This window comes from Meleagris gallopavo, chromosome Z, assembly GCF_905368555.1.
Source record: "Meleagris gallopavo chromosome Z, MGAL_WU_HG_1.1, whole genome shotgun sequence".
In the NCBI taxonomy this organism is placed as follows: Eukaryota; Metazoa; Chordata; class Aves; order Galliformes; family Phasianidae; genus Meleagris; species Meleagris gallopavo.
This window is the reverse complement of record NC_139435.1, coordinates 29,833,890-29,851,879: the sequence shown is the minus strand read 5'-3', so window position 1 is coordinate 29,851,879 and position 17,990 is coordinate 29,833,890. Positions and strand designations below refer to the sequence as shown.

General features: G+C 37.8%; 1 protein-coding gene across 9 annotated transcripts in view; it reads left to right on the top strand.

Annotated features, from left to right (window-relative positions):
- Positions 1–17,990, top strand: part of PTPRD (protein tyrosine phosphatase receptor type D) — a 1,190,026-nt gene that overhangs the window by 301,693 nt on the left and 870,343 nt on the right. For 7 of the 9 annotated variants that reach the window (XM_085214154.1, XM_085214153.1, XM_085214152.1 and 4 more), the window contains exon 4: positions 17,168–17,273. The gene's annotated coding sequence lies outside the window, so the exon portion shown is untranslated. Of the gene's footprint in view, positions 1–6,856; positions 6,970–15,316; positions 15,475–17,167; positions 17,274–17,990 lie in introns of all 9 variants that reach the window. The other 2 variants (XM_085214147.1, XM_085214150.1) reach the window with 2 other exon arrangements.

Below are 17,990 nucleotides of genomic sequence, written 5' to 3'. Positions count from 1 at the left end.
GTAGCAATAACATTTGATATATTATAGTAGCTTTCCATGAAAGTGGAATATTCCAAAAAAAGTAATAAATAATCCTGGTTTCAGTATATAGGAACTGGAAGATTTATTTTGTTTGGTTTTGGTTTTGTTTTCTCTTTTTTCTTAGATAAAAACATCTTGAGATCCAATTAATTCCAAACAAAATGGCACACCCAGGAGAATTAAAATATAAGGTGCATTGTAAGTATGAAATAAAGCATCAAATGAGATCTATAAATGCAAGGAAACTCATATCCAGAAGAAAACTCCTTTACTTTACTATCATATATGTTATTGTACAGAGCCTCAACTCAAAATGGCTAGTGAAATTTGGATCAAAATATTTTCTTTATAGCTCAAAAGAGTACACCTTGATAAAGCTGTTTGTTGTGACTCTCAGTGATAAGAAATGTCAGTGGCACTCCTCAGATATCCAAAAAAGCTGTGGGAAATACAGATAAAATACATGATCCTAACCTGGTCTGTGTTCGTAAAATAATAAATAAATAACACTCACCTCTTCCAGGAATGAAATTAACCAATTAGTAATATCCTTCATATTCATAACCAAGCTTTATAGTGACAAAAATAGATAGATTTCCCTGCAGAGGTTGGCTGACATGTCACTTTGCTGTAATTCATTGAGATAATAATTCATAAATATAACATATAATAACTTTGAACTAATCTTGCCCTCCTGGTTTCTGTTTATTTACATTATGATCCTGTTTAAGAGAGTAATCAGCAAGTAGGATACAAAACCACAAAAACTGTTTTCTAAAATGGGTGTGCTGTATCTATAGATTTCACATACAGCTCTGAAAATGTTCTTAATTAGTGTCTTTTTTGAGAAAGATGTAGAAAAAATATATAATTTTACAGGACTATAGCCACTTATGTTTTGTGAGGAGGAAAAGTATTAGAGATGATATCTAACTCTTTTGTACATTTCTGGACATGCTATCTCACAGAGTCACAGAATGGCTGATATTGGAAAGGATCTCTGTTGGTCATGTGATACAATCTTAGCACCCAAGTAAGGCCACCTAAACCAGCCTGCCTGGGAATATGTACTTCTGTGGATTGAGAGGAATCTTAAAAATCTAGTTCCAATCCTTATTCAAGGAAGGGATGATTTCCATATATCACGTTGCCAAAACTCCATCCAGGCTGACCTTGAACACATCCAAAAAAGGCATCCACAATTCCTCTGGGCATTCTGTTCCGGTGCCTCACCATCCTCTGAGAAAAGAATTTCTTCCTAACATCAAACCTAAATCTCTTATTTCAGTTTAAAGCCATTTCTCCTTGTCCTGTCAGCCTCAAACTATGTAAAAAGTCAGTCTTCCACCTGATTATTATTTCCCTTTCAGTACTGGAAGGCCAGAATGAGGTCTACCTGGAGCCTTCTCTTCTCGAAGCTAAACAAGTCAAATTCCGTCAATCTTTCTTCATAGGAGAGGTGTTCCAGCCCTTTGATATTCTTCATTGCACTTTTCTGGACCTGCTCCAACAGATCCTCATCTTTCTTGTGCTACAGACCCCAGGCCTGATTATCATACTCTAGGTGGGGCCTAACAAGGGCAGATTAGAGAGGGATAGTCATCTCTCTCTCCTGCTGGCCACCCCTCTTTTGTTGCAGCACAGAATAACTTTGGCCTTCCAGGCTGCAAACACACACTGCTGGCTCATGTCATGTTTTCATCCATTAGGACTCCCACGTCTGTCTAAGTAGGGGTTGCTCTCAGTGAATTGTTCTCCCATCTGTATTCATATCTAGGGTTGCCTTGACCCAAGTGCAACATCCTGGCATTGATAAAACTCATTAGGTTTTCACATTTTCAAGACTGTCTAAGTCCATCTGGATGATGTCTCTTCATTATGCTATGTCAAATACATCACTCAGCATCATAGAATCATAGAATCACAGAATCACAGAATCATAGAATCACAAAATAGCTTGGGTTGAAAGGGAATGCAAGGATCATCATGCTCCAAGTTCCCTGCCACACGTAGAGCTGCCAAATTCCAGATATGGTACTAGACCAGATTGGCAGATCCCCATCCATAGAATCACAGAATCATAGACTTGCTCAGGTTGGAAAAGACCTTCAAGTTCATCAAGTCCAACCACAACCTAACCATACTACCCTAATTCTAAAAACCCACTGCTAAACCATGTCCCTGAGCACCACATCACTAAATGCATTAAATCCCCTAATCAACATTACTGGTAAAGATGTTAAATATGAGTGGCCCCAGTACAAGAGTTCTTGACTTAGACAAGTTTCCTGCCTTCACTTCTTGCATGTGAGGATTGAGAACCCTCATGCCTTAAGAAAAATATCTTTAAACGTCTCTCAACTCGTATTTTCTCCTTTATCTCTGAGCACAATTTCCCAAAGGATTCAAAGCGCTATGGCCCTAAAGAGATGAATGTTTATCCTTCTGTAGTTTAGGGTCATCGTTCTACATTTTATCTTTCCTATACACTTTAAGATTGAGAATTCTACCAGGGCATGGTCACCACAGCCCACATTACCTCCAACTTTGACCTCTCCAGTGAGATCTTCTCTGTTGGTAAGCAACAGAAACATCAGTGCAATTCATTTCATTGACATCCCTGTCATCTATGTAAGGAAGTTATCTTCTATGTGTTCCAGTAGTCACTTGGTATGCTTGTTATTTTTTGAGTTAGAAAGGATCACTAAAGGTCACCGAGTCCAACTCCCCTGCAATGAACAGGGACATCTACAACTAGATCAGGGTGTTCAGAGTCCCATCCAGACTATCTTGAATGTCTGCAGGGTTGGATCATCTACTCCCTCTCAGGGCAGCCTATTCAAGTTCTTCCCTACCCTCATCATAAAATAAATAAGTAAAATAAAATAAAATAAAATAAAATAAAGTAAAAGTTCTTATATCCAATCTAAATCTCTCCTGTTTTTGTTAAAAAACACTTCCCTTTATTGTACCACAGTAGATCTTACTAAAGAAATGTCTGCTTTCTTACAGTGTCCCTTCAGATACTGAAATGTTGCTACAAGGTCTTCCTGGAGCCTCCTCTTTTCCTAGCTGAACAGCCCTGATTCTCTCAGCCTGTACTAATATGGGAGGCATTCCATCTCTTGGATCAGTTTTGTGGCCCTTCTCTGGGCATGCACTGAAAGGTCTACATCTCTCCTGCACTGAGGACTCCAAAGCTGGATGTAGAACTACAGATGAAGCCTCATCAGCACACAATAGAGGGGTGGAGTCATCCTCCCTCAACCTTTTGATGCTTTTTGGGCTGTGAGAGCACACTGCCTGCTCATGTCCAGCTTGCTATCCACCAGTACCCTTTCGGGCAGCACTGTGCTCAATTGTGTTGATATTGGGATTTGTCAACACCCAGGTGCAAGACCTTGAACATGGCTTTGTTGAACCTCATGATGTTCGCCTGGGCCTCTGGTTGAGCTGTCTATGTCTCTCTGGACACCTGAGAGGCTCCACTCATCACTGATATCCAAACCATTGACCACTCTTCTTTGGGATTATCTTGAAAGCAGTTCTTCATTCATTAGACATTCCACCCATTAAATGCATGTCTTTCCAATCTGGAGAGAAGGATTTTGTGGAGGACATGCCCATGCCAAAGGCCTGAAGTCCAGATGGATGGTGTGTTTGTCTCTTCCTTTGTCTACTGACACAGATACACCATCATCCAAAGCCACTGGTTTCGTCAGGCAGAGCTTGCCTTCGATCACCATGGCAACAATGCTGGTTGTCCCGTATTACCTCCCACTAGCCCATGTAACTTAACATAGCTTCCAGGAAGATCTTTCCTAAGATCATCCCTAGCGCAGAGGTCAGGCTGACAATTTGGTAGTTCCCTGGTTTGTTCTTTCTGCTCTACTAAAAATGGTTGTGACACTGCCTTTTTTCCAGTCACTGGACTGCCATGACTTTTCAGTTGTCATTGAGAGTGGCTTGGTGACTATATTAACCAATTCCCTCAGGACTCTGAGATACTGACTTATGGATGTTCAGGTTCTTCAGATGGTTGTGAACCTAATATTTGCTTACAGGAGGAGGGACAATACTCCTCTAGTCTCCACCTTTTGACTCACCCAGTTGAGGTATGTGTGAAGAACAATTGCAAATGAAGACTGAGGCTAACAGTTGTACAATTGTTGATTACCTCAGTCTTCACCTTGTCCATTGTTACCAGCCCACCTGTGGTTTTCTCAAAGGGATGAAGATCTTCATAGATTTTCATTTTATGGTAAATGTACCTGTAGAAGCTTTTCCTATTCTTCTTTGCACCTCTTGCCAATTCCAGTTAGGTCCTGACCTTCCTGACCTCATCACTACACAGCCTAGCAGCATCCCTATACTCCTCCCAGGCTACCTCTACAAGCTTCCACAACAAATGTATTTTCTTCTTGCTCTCCAGTTTGAGTACAAGATCCCAGTTCAGACATGATAAATTTTGCCTTTCTTTCATGACCTTCTACCCCTGGAGATGGAGAACTCTTGCGCCCTAAGAAAAGCTTCCTTAAAGAACTGACAGCTCTGTTTTACTTCCTTGTTCTTGAGGACAATTTCTCAGGGAGTTTTGTTTACTCACTTCCTGAAGTGAAGTTGATCGCCTCACCACCATCTCCTTTCAGGTAGTTGTAGAAAGCTATATTGTCTCCTCTGACCCTACTCTTCTCCAGAACAAACAATCCCAGTTCCTTCAGCCACTCCTCATTAGATGTGCTCCAGATGCCCCATCAGTTTTGTTACCCTCTCTGGACATACTCCAGGGCTTTGATGTCTTTCTTGTAGTGAGGGACACGAGACTGAACAAAGTATTCAAGGCAGACTCACCAGAGCTGGGTACAGGGAGATAATCACCACTGAGCTCCTGCTGGCTTCACTGTTTCTGAGACAAACGAGCATGACACTGGCCTTCTTGGCTGCCTGGCTGTACAGCTGGCTCACATTCAGCCAACTGTCAAACAGCAACCCTAGGTCTGTCTCCTCCACACAGTCTTCCAGATGCTCTGCCCCAAGCCTGTAGCCTGGGTTGTGACCAAAGTGCACAATGGTCCTGTTGAACTTCATGGTCTGGCACATGGTCTTGTTGAACTTCATCCCACTGGTCTCAGCTCATTGATCCAGCCTATCCAGATTGCTCTGTAGGGCCTTTCTACTCCCGGCAACCAAATGCTTCCTCCCACTTCACTTCCTCCCAAATCAACAAACTTATTGAAGGTACATACAATCTCCTCATCTGAGTCACTGATAAAGATATTATTACTACATGATCTCAAAGGTCCCTTCAAATCCAAATCATTCTATGAATCTATGATATTAAACAGGGCTGGCCCCAGTACTGACTCTTGCGGAGTACCACTCATGACTGGTCACCAGTTGGGTTTAATTCCATTCACCACCACCCTTTGGGCCCAGCCCTCCAGTCAGTTCCTTACCCAGCAAATAATATCTCTGTCCAAGCCATGGGCTGCCAGCTTCTCCAGGAGAATACTGTGGGAGACAATGTCAAAGTCTTTGCTGAAGTCTAGGTAGAAAATGCAGGAGGAGTTGGAAATCATAGTGCAATTAGGATACTATGATCTAATTGCTGTCTCAGAAATGTGGTGGGATGATGCAGTTGAGGACCACAAAATTTTTTTAAGAGATGGATATGGAAGAAGGGGCAGATGAGAATGTCTATGTTAAGAAACGGATAGATTACCAAGAGCTATCTGCAAGAAACAGCCATAAGAAAGTCAAGACCTTGTGGATAAAAATAAAGGAACAGATGAATACAATACATCTGGTGGTTGTTATGTCCTACAAGCCACTCAGTGAAGGGGACCCTGTTGACAAGGTCTTCTTGTCTCAGCTACAAGAAGAATTTCACTCACAGGCTCTCATCCTGATATAGCATTTCAATCACACAGATTTTTGACAGGAAAACACAACAGGTTGTAAGCAATACATGAGACTCCCGCGTGCTCTGAAGAGAGTTTCTTGGTTCAAGTATTAGACAAACCAATCAGAGGAGCAGCAGTGTTGGACTTGATGCTTATCAATGCAGATGTGATCATTAAAAAGCTGTAGCAACCATGTGCTGGTAGAATCTTGAGGATACAAGTGCAAGATCTTGCATCAGTATCATGGCAATCATCACAATTAATACAATTTGGGAGTTGAAAGGATAGAGCACAGCCCTGACAGAAAGCCAAACGTACCCTGGACTGCATCAAAAGAAGCTTGGTCAGCACGTTGAAGCAGGTGACCTTGCTTTTCTAGTCAGTGCTGATGAGATCTCATCTGGAGTACTGTGCACAGATGTGGAGTCCTCAGTATACAAGAGATATAAACCATTTGGGTATGTCTAGAAGAGGGCCACAAAAATGATCCAAGGGATGGAACACCTTCCATATTAAGACAGGCTGAAAGAATTAGGACTGTTCAGCCTTGGGAAGAGGAGGCTCTGGGAAAACCTAATAGCAGCCTTTCATTATCTAAGTCCTAATTTTCTCTCTGCATAACCTCACAAAATCTTTGTACTTCTCCTGAGTTGTCTACAACTTCTTCCAAAGTATAGATATTTCTTCCTGAGTTCATCCAGTATGGCCTTCTCTGCCAGCTTCTCTTTTGCTGCATATAGGGACAGATTGCTCTTGTACCTTTAAGATTTAGTTCTTCAAGAATATCCAGTCTTCCTTTTTCCTGTTCAGGACTCCTTTGCCCTTTGGAACTGCCTAACAACTCTGTTAATCAGATTCCTAAACAGGCTAAATTCAAGGCTCTGAAAATCCAATACAGCAGTGCGGTTAACTGCCCTCTTTACTTCCTCAAGGATCAAGAACTCTGTCATTTTGTGATTGATGTATCCAAGACTGCTTTGAACCACCATGTCAACCAGAAGACTTTCCCTGTTAATAAAGAAAGATCAAGTGGAGCAGCTTCTTGGTGAGTTCCTCCACCACATCTGTCGGGATGCTGACCTCCACAATTACAGGAATCTCCTAGTCTATTTCTTTTCTTCTGCATTATATTTCCAGAAGATGTCTGGGAAGTTGTTTCCCATGAGAATAAGTGCTAGTTATCATAGCACTTATAGGATATTTAATCTGCTGCTTCTTCCTGTTTGGGTGTCTATAACTTACTCCAACCACAGTATTTCCAATGTTGGGCTTTTTTCTCACTGGTTCTCAGAAGAACTCAACTCCTCCATCAACAGAACTAAGTTCCATGCAGTCAAAACTTTCTCTAGCCCCCTTCCTCTCTTTCCCTAACGATATCTCCTCAAAGCCTCTACTTATCCATCCCACCACCCTATGAGCCACTCACATTGTCTCACTGAAGCCTATGAAACAGCCTGACACTTCTTGAACTGATGCTGACTGTGTCTGACATTCGTTTTTTCACATAACTGTGTTTCAGTATCCTCTTGGATATTTTTCTCCAAAACTTTTCCAGGGCTGGAGACTAATCTGATAGGTTTCTAGTTTTCTGGGTCCTCTTTCATGCTCTTTTTTGTAGTTATATGTAACACTGTCTAACTTCAAATTAACAGGAGGCTCTCTATAATCTCAAGACTTTTGCAGAGGTTTTGAGAGGGGTCCAGTTGTGATATCCACCATCCACCTCCTCAGTATTCTAGGGTGAATCCCATTAGGCCCATTGACTTACATATGTCTGCTGATACAACTTGCCCAATGCCATTTTCAGTGATCATGAATAGAAAGTCACTGCTTCCCTGGTATTTCTGATGGAGAAGAAAATACTGAAAGCTGTGAGGTTATTTATTTACTTACTTATTTTTCTAAATTAATCATTTTGAGTGACAGAATTCTGGAAGGTCTAAGGGGGGTTCTGATAAAATAAACAATGCAATTATGTTTAGTAAATCCTTGTTAACCTCAATTTACATTTCAGTGCTACTATTCTGTAGGTACATTGTAGGATTCTGACAATGATTTTATAATGTGAGGAAAATGAAATTGCACAGTAATCCTGATTTATGATGAAGATTTGAGCAAATCCTACATTTTCTGAGTATAAAGTGCTTTGAGACTAAGACCCAAGGAATATTTGATTATTTAGTTTTATATACTGAAACAGATTTGAGCTGTAGCTAACAAGCAGAATTACATATGAATTGCTTCAGGAGTAACTCAGTTTTGATCTCTTTATTACTGGTAATGTAATGCGTTCAGAAGTGAAACAATTTAAAAACATTATGTTCAACACAGAAGGTTGAGATTTTATTGAATAAGACATAGGTTTTATACATTGTATGAAAGCCTAAGGCGAACAATCTAAGATCCAATTTCCTGCAACATAGTACAGGCTTCTTTGTTTAAAATCTAAGCATAGTCAAAACATTGTACTTATTTTTTGTTTTATGAAAAAATGATCTATTACTGTAAGCATCACCTTCAAAGTCATACTGAATTTGTACTCAATGTCTGTATTAAAGAAGAAAAAATATGATTTATTAATATATCTGCTTACTAAATTGCTGAGGACATATTATTATGAGAGAAGTCACTGAGTTCACTGAATCAACATTCTTTTTTATTATTAACAGTTAAATTACCCTAGATGAAATGAACAAGAAGCATTATCATTTCCTTTAGTGGAATTACTTAACTGCTTGCATACTTCATTTTGATTTAAGTTCAAGGAGTATCTAAGAATATTGTTCTCACAGACAACAAACTGGATTATGTGGATGCTATATATTGTAAGAAGAAAATCTTCCATCTTCCAAATCAAACCAAGAGGATACTTATCTCAAGATTTTTTTTTTTTAATTATTATTTTTTTATTTTTTTAATCCTGAACAGGAAATCCTACTCTAACTGATATGTTAAAATGCATGCTAAGGGGAAGTTAAGCAGTTGACTGACTTAATATTGCAGTGTTCTCACAGTGCAGTTGTGCTTTTTCAGAATATATCCCAAAACAGACACACCTTAAGAAATTATGCTCTCTTCTATCCCTCTATACCCACTGTTATAAAAATAAATAAATAAAAGGCTGTGGTCAGTAAGGATAGTAGTTTCCCTCCTACAGGAGATCCTGATCACGTCACTGCACGTAGGAAGGAATAATATTTTCTAGCTTTCAGTCACCCACACAGTAAAAAAACATTTTTTGATGTTCATTCTTTTGTCCTTGCACTGGGCATCACAGAAAAGAGCCTGGCTCTGTTCTCTCTGTACTCTTCAGGTATTTATATTAGATACATATATCTCTATTTCACACACTCCTGAACTTTCTCTTTTCCAAGTTGAATAGCTTGAGCTCTCTCAGTCTTTCATTATAGGAGAGAAGCTTCAATCCCTTAATCATTTTAGTGTCTGTTCACTGCACTTTCTCCAGTGTTCTCTATCTTGTACCAGGTCTTCAGAAGTGGACACAATATTCCAGGAGTGGCCTCACCAGAGCTAAGTAGAGAGGATCACTTCCTTCAACTTGCTGGCAGCTCAAAAACACGTTGACCTTATTTGAAGGAAAGTTACACTGTATATCATCCTCTGAAAAGCTTTAAAAAGATGTTGAATGTTATATAAAACATACTCCTGTGACTTAACTTTGCCGTTTATTTGTCATGGTGCAGTGTGAAATGGGGTCTCCCAAGAGGCTAACACGACAAGATCTAATAGCTACCTGCTGCCACCCGGAAGAGAACAAGGCATATGAGGATGCTTTCAGCCCAAGCCCAGCACCAAACACAGCCCAACAGGAATTGAAGCAAAATCAAAATTTTGTTATTGACAGGGATAGAAGTGTCACTTCAGTAAATACGCTCTTCATTGAATAACATACAACACAATTTTGACACTTCAGATAGAAACTGAAGTTTTAGCATAATCACAGAGGGATACACGCAAAGCAAGTACATTTTCTAATTCTCTGATATGAAAGATTTTTTTTTTTGTAAATGAGATATATTTGGAGAGGTATTAGTTAGACCTATAGCTCTAGCACTCACTGTGTGCACATAGCATTTCCAAGATCATAAGAACAGACTGTAGACATGATAATTCCTGATGTGAAATACTCTAGGAGGGCCTCAGAGATTACCAAAATTCTGGAACACCTTTTCTATGATGAAAAGTTGAGGCAGTTGGGCTTGTTCACCCTGGAAAAGAGAAGGCTCTGGGGAAACCTCATTGTGGCCTTCTAGTACTTCAGAGGAACTCATATGGGGGAGGAAGACTGACTTTTTACATGGTCTGATTCTGACTAGACAAGGAGGAAAGGTTTTAAACTGAAAGATGGGAAATTTACATTTGATGTTCAGAGGAAATTCTTTGAGGGTGGTGAGGCATTAGAACATGTTGCATAGACAAGCTGCAGATGCCCCATCAGTGGAGCCAGTCATGGCTAAGTTGGATGGGGCCCTGGGCAGCAGATCTATTGGATGGCAACCTGGTCTACAGCGGGGACACTGGAAGTAGATGATCTTTATGTCCCTTCCATCCAAAGCGATTCTTTCATGATATGATTCTATGAAGTAATGGTTAAATCAGAAGGTTTGTGCTGCCCTCCAAGAGGACCTCAATGGACTTGATAAACAGACTGACAGAAAGCTCTTGAAGTTCAACTAAGGAAAGTGCTAAGCCCTCCACCTAGTTGGGAGAAGCAAACCAGTGCAGCGATATATATTGGGAGCTACCCAGCTGGAAACCAAATTTACAAAAAAGGACTTAGGAATCCCAGTGGATACCAAGATGAACAAGAATCAGTACCCTTTGCAACATAGAAGATGATGTTACCCTGGGTTGTATTAGATGAGGCACTGCCAGAAATTTGTGGGAGATTTTCCTTCACCTCTATTCAGCACTGATGAGGATACATCTGTAGTGTATCCTCATCCTATTTTGGTCTCCAGAGAGATGTAGACACTGGAAAGAGTACAATGAACAAACACTAAAATGATTGCAGGACTTGATCACTTCTTCAGTGAAAGGCTGAGAGAGCTGAGACTGCTCAGTCTGGAAAATAGATAAGATTCCTTCTTAGCCTTCTATATATATAAATGCCTGAAAGGAAGATACAAAGAGGATGGAGTTGTGTTCTTTCAAATAATGCTTAGTGGCAGGAATGAGGAATATAGCAATAGATACAAACTGGAATACAGGATGTTTCCTCTGAGTAACAAAGAACACTTTTTTACTGGGTGATTGATTGAACTGCGGAATCTCTCTCCTTTGAGAGACCTTTGATAGTCATCTGGACATAGGCCTGGTTAAGTGATTCAAAGTTATACAATTAATGAATATACAAATGTTAAAGTATAGCAGAGAGCTTGACTACCTAGTTGTTACACCAAAGCAGGAAACAGAAATGGTAGGTACACTCACCCATATCCTGAGCTCTCTGGAAAACTCCAGTGGAGTGAATCTCCAGAATAGATCTTTCCCCACTGGCAGTCAGCTCTTAAATGGGTCCAGGGGAAGCCAGGCTCCACCCCTTCCAGCAGCAAAGGTGAATTGCCTTCACCTGTGCTCCCGTGGCTCATTGCTCACCTCAGGTGATTAATCAAAGATTCAGGCCGTGATTCAGCAGTTCTCATACAAAAGTATCTGCTGGAGTAGGGATGTTTGGAACATTAGAGGTCCCTTCCAACTCATCTGTTATAGTGAGTCTCTAAGGTTGTCATGAAGATCAGAGGACTAGAATACTTCTGTTACAAAGATAGGTTGAGAAAGTTGTTGTTTAACCTAGAAAAGAGAAGGTATTTTCACAGACACTGTGACAGCCTTTCAGTACTTAAAAAGTACCTACAAGAAATATGGATAGGGGCCCTCAGGAACTGTAGGGAGTGAACAAGATGTAATAGATTTAAACTAAAAATGCCCTTATACTTAGATCATATATTAAGATTTAGATTTTTTTTTTTTCTTAATTTAGCATGTATTTTTCAAACAAATTGTAGTATTATTGTCACTTCTGGTACCTAATATAACTGAATTATTCTTTCCTGTATTCTATCAATCTTAACAATGATTTTTGTGCTAGCACTTTTTTTTTTTTTTCTTCAGGTTTTATGAATAGATATGAGGACAGATATTAATTCTCCTTAAGAGCTTTTCCTTTAGTACCTAACTTATGTCTTTGTGCAGTAACATTAAGAGTCTGAATTTAATACACTGGAAATGACCATGGTCAGAAGTATTTCTGTGAATGTCAGCACCTAAGCTTAATTCTTTTCTAATACTCTCTAGAATATATTTTTACTTCTGACTTTCTGAACACTTTACAGGGAAAATGTAAAAAGTTTAGCTCTCCTGGCAAGGAGTCTCAGCATACATAACAGCAGAGAGGGATAAGAATGCAGGGTGCTCATGTAATAACTAACAGAAGTATCAGACAGCCCAGAGGTTCCTACTTATCTGCTGCTTTCATTCAACAGCAGAGATGATGTTTCCTTCTGTTCCCAACTGATAACAAGTGGAAAGCATGGGCAAAAATAACAAAGACAATCCTGTCAGAAAACAGGAAAACTAATTGCTGGGCTGACTGTCAAGATGGTGCTAAGGGTACTCACAGCTTCACTGAAATTGACATGTTTAGACTGAAGGAAAAATAAGCTGAATTCTTGGAAACAAAAGGAGGAGAGAAACAAAATCAAATAAAAATCAATCAGTCAATAAAAATGATAAATAATGTTGAAAAAAAAGCAAAGAAACAAAAATTCAAGATAAAGAGACAGTATAATTTCAAGTTAAGAGCAATAAAAGAGAATTCCTTTGATGTTTCAGTTCGAGCCAGATTTGTTGTAAAATGCAACCGTTGGGAGCATAAATATTAAATAGAGTTTATGGCTAAGCCTTTCCAGTTTGAAAGTATGAGAGAAACATTTTTAGATGTGACTACTCTTATTTTGGAAAGATTGTGTTACTGAAAAAGTTTTCAGGTATTTATAACACCCCTGTGAGGGTCGATAAAATATTGCATGTTCTGGAAAGAAGTCCTGGTTCAGTTCTGTTTCATGTTCAAGGCTTTCCATGACCAGTATAGCAACCCTATTGCATTAAATTTACCTTCCCTTCAAAGATGCTCCTGCATGTGTATAAATTCCACTGAAAAACACACTGATGAAAAAAATAGAAATGTTTTTGAAAAAGTGAATTTACTGATCATGTCAGTCTGCAATTGCAAATCTGTAATTGAGAAGTATCCAAGTAGTAATGTAAACTTTGCATTCATTGGAACTATATTAAATTATTCTGTCTATGATGAGGAGCTTCACTTTTATGGCAGAATTAGAACACAGTAGAATGAATTTTCAACACCTATGAAATGACTCTGTATTAATTTTATAGGATTATTTTGGTTGCTTATAATATAGAAACAAATGTATTGCCCAGCTAAAGGATGGAACAAGTCTTATTGACATTTTATGGGATTTAGATCAGTTTTAGTTCTTTCTGGACTGTTTAGTTTTTCTGTATATTCAAATTATAATTCAAGTTTGGAGTACAAGAATAGAGCTCAGATGTTAAATCTATACTTTTCTGTTTCAGATTCTGTCATTTAATACAGAATAGGCAAGTGCGCAGTTGTTTATTCCAAAGTGAAAATTCTTTTTTAAGTAAACAATTATCCCCTTATTTCCGTTATAAATATTATGATCTAGGAAAACTCAGTAAATAATCCACGGTAAGATCAAGGAGAACTTTGAACTTAAGATTTATTATTTTTAGTAATGCATACAGAGCTGGAACTTTCAGTTCTAGTTAAAAATAATATATAGAGATAAAAAAAAAAAACAATATTTTATCCAACTTATAAACAGTAACACAAAAATAAAACAAAAATAGTTTCATGATGCTAAAACAAAAAATGTTCCACAGTTCTTTGGAATTCTACAATTTAGTTTCATACTTTATTATCTTAAATACCCTGAACCCTGAATTTTCTGAGGTTTCAAAGGTTGAGTTTTATTGTTTTCTTTTCTTTGTTTGTTTCTGGTGTGTCTTCTGAGCATAATTTCATAAATACATTGTCCTGAAGTCAGCTGAGACAGAGTTGATTTTCTTCATAGTGTCTTTTATGATGCTACATTTTGACTTCAGGAGAAAAACCTTGTTGATAGCACATCAGTGTTCTAGTTGTTGCTGAGCAGTGCTACACAGAGCAAAGATGTTTCAGTTTCTCTTACTGTCTTGCCAATGAGAGGGGTGAGGGAGCACAAGGTGCTGTGAGGGGACAGAAGTAGTACAGCTAACCTAAACTGGACAAAGGGATATTCCATACGATACGACGTCATGTTAAAAAAATATAAAAATTAGAGAAGTTGGTTGGGGGGGGCTGCTGCATCTCAGTGACTAGCTGGGCATCAGTTGGTGGGTGCTGAGCAATTGCTTTGTTTATCACTTGTTTTGCATAGATATACAGATTAATATATTAATTAATTATTACTGCTATTTCTCTCTTCCTTTTCTATCTCAGTAAAAAGTTTTTAATTCAACATATAAGTTCCACTTTTTTTTTTTTTCTTTTTTTTTTTTTTCCTGATTCAGTCTTCCAGCCCATTCAGAGAGAAGGAATGAGCATAAAGCTGTGTGGTGCTTAGCTGCTTGCCGAGTTCAGCCACAATATATTTGAATACATTATTAATATGCAATACTCAAATTAGCTCTTCTTAAAGATGTACTTTTTATCTTGAAGAAACCAAGATGTGCTATTTCCTTTCAAGAAAATAGCATTGATACATAAAATAGCAAATATATATAACATAGTTAAGTTGTCCCATGTGACTATGATGTATGTGGAAAGACGCAAGCACGTCAAATTTTCAGTATCTGTCAAACCACTGTTTTTATGCTTATCAAGGAACTAGCTACAGACATCGTTCTTGTTTGGCTGTATTATAACCTACTACTGATTCACAAATATTTTACGCTATACAGCAAAAATGTTGATGGTTAAGGTTCTTAAACTTTTATAAATTATGATATCCTGAAAATTGCTATATCATCCCTAAAGGTAGCATAGCATACAATCCTCCTATAAAGTTGTTTAAAAATGTCAAGCTTGTGGGTTTTTTTTCTTTATGTAGAACACCATGCATTATGTTGCAAAAGAGCTGAGAGATGTGCACAGCATGGAGATGATGATTTTGGTTTTGTTTCCTGTTATCTCTAGATCTATCTGTGTCTGTGACAGCAGGACAGCAGGCCCACATGCCCACTATCCAAAATATGATGGGGGGGGGGAGGGGGTGGGAAGGGGAATAAAAAGGGAAAAAATACAAAAACCAAAACTGTTATTGTTTTATGATTTTTATTATCAGTATTCCACATCATATCATCATATAAAGCACTTGGAGTTAAAGAGTTAATACTCCAGTTTCAAGGACTGCCGATTCTCCAGATACCTGGTTCTCAGAAGAGAAGAACTACATACCCCAGAGGACTTTGCATTCAGAGGGAAAGATGAAACTGCCCAAAGGTCAAGAGACTGTCTCTTTTTCTGCTGCTTGTCTTAGTAATATGTCTCACCTTCAGCTTCAGAGCAAGGCCTTTTGTCTCAGACACTCTCTCATTTTATTTCATTTATTAGCCTCAATTCCAATTATGATGTATTATATTTTGTTATCTTGCATTCTGATATCTTACTTAGTAAATAAACTTTCCTTCCCAGATCATTGCTACTTTTTTGTTTTTAAGACCATCTCCCATCTCCCTACCCTTTCCCTTTTTCCCCTTTCCACTTTTCTGGAGTGTGAGTCCATGGATCCCCTGCCCCATTAGTCACAGAACTGAGCTAAACTAGTCCATAAACCATTGACACCTTCCCCCCCCCCACCTGCTGCCCCCTGTCACAGACACAGATAGATCTAGAGATAACCCTCTTTCCTCCTTCCTCCTCCTGGGAGGGACAGGAGAAAGGGAATAAAAAAGGAAAACAAACAAACAAGCAAACAAAACAAAACAAGCAAAAGCAAAACAAAACAAACAAACAAAAAAAAAACAACAGTGGCAATGATCTGACGTAGAAAATCATTTTACCATTATAGCAGAAATATGAGTTAATTGGGATTGAAGCTAATAAATGAAATAAATGAGGTTTCTGAAAATTGAGGTTCTTACTCTGATCCACCAGGGAGCAAAGAGAAAGAGACTTCCATCTTTCCCAACAACCAGAAAATTGAAACAGAGCAGCAAATTCTTCTGGGTGTTGTAGTACATTTCTTTTCTTCAGAGTCTCCCATCCACTACATGATGTGATGCTGTGTAATATCACTGACAAAAATCATAAAGCCCTGGCATTTGGTTTGAATTTGATCTATACATTTATCATGTGGTCAGAAAGATATAACAAAATTAATAAATATTTTTGTACTGAATGTTAAATACTTATCAGCTAGTCAAGCACATTTGGCAGATGTGCTGGATGTTCTGTTTACCTACTTGATCTTATTCTTGCAAACAGCTTCCACGAGGACCTCTTCTATAGTCTTCCCAGAGACTAAAGCAAGACTTATGGGTTCTATTGTTTTTAGAATACTTATTTTCACTGATTTTGTTGTTGTTGTTGTTTTTGTAGATGAGTATAATTTTTTTTATATTTTCAGTTGTTCTAGCTTTTTTCTTCATGATGTTTCAGAGATGTTAGCTGAAAAAAACAGCCATTTTTTAATCATCTTTCTGTTTTAAAATAATCTTTCAAAGACTATATTACAATGAAATGAGAAAAAAATGGGAAGAAAAAAAAAGAATAGCATTTTATAATCTAAATAAATGTGCATCTTTGTTGTTTGGGTAAGCCTATATTAAAGAAATGTACTACGAAACACTTATGTTTTCTACTCTTTTTCTGAAATTTACTGTCTTCAATATTAGCATTTATAGATGTATAATGTGAATACCTATTTTACTTAAATCCAACAGTTACAAATGAAAACTACAGTTTTTATAAGAAATTATTATAACAAACTAAAATATTACTTACAGCGTTTGTTTATATATACATGTTTTGTCACACATTCAAGGAGAAAATCAGAATGCTCCTTTTAGTGTTCCTTTGTTCTGATGATCAGTATCTGATGAACCTCTAATGTGACAGGCAAAGATAACAATGAATGTCTTACTGCACTTGTAAGACTATGAGAAAAAGTGTCTGACTCAATATTTTGTTCCAGGTGCGAGTAAAAAGCATCTGCTTTCCTGACCCCTTACAGTCTAGTAGAATTTGATGGACAGAATGTCTGTACCAGTTATGGAAGAACTGTTCAGCCTCAACTCCAAGTAAGTGAAGATTTACACATTTGGAGAATCATTTCAGACCAGATTTACAAAGCTTGTTGATTTTAATAACAAACATAAATAAAAAATACTGTATATAAGGCACTGTGGAGCACTTTAGTTTCCTATACTATGAAATTCAATTTCTCAATTAAATGAGTCTTAAAATTAAAATGCAATTGTTTGTATACAGAATATCATCTTGCAAACAGTAACATCACAATCTGATGTGTTATCCTTTCTGGACCACCACAATGTGTACTGAAATTAATCTCTTCATATTATAAAAGTGAAACAATTTCTATTTCAGAAAGACAGATCAAAAGAGGACCCAAATTCCTCTTGGTGGCTGTGTTAGTCTGTTTGTTGATTTTTAGAAATGCTGATAAAGAAACATTGCTAGCCAAACTAAGGAAGACTATGACTCATATATAGTAGATGCTATATTAAATAAAAGGACTGTGAGTTCTCATAGATCTTCAGAAATGTAGAAGAAAATAGGTTATCTCTTCAGGTTTTTTGTTTTGTTTTGTTTTGTTTTGTTTTTTGTTTGTTTTTTTTCTTTTTTTTTTTTCCTGATTGGGCATAGAGGGAAAATAATCCGAATATAGTATATTTCTGGTTCAAATTTGGAATATAATTTATGTGAGCAGTTATTTTTTATTTGAAACCTTAAAATAACAACTTCACTTCCTGTGAGTGTTTGATGTGTGTTTTACA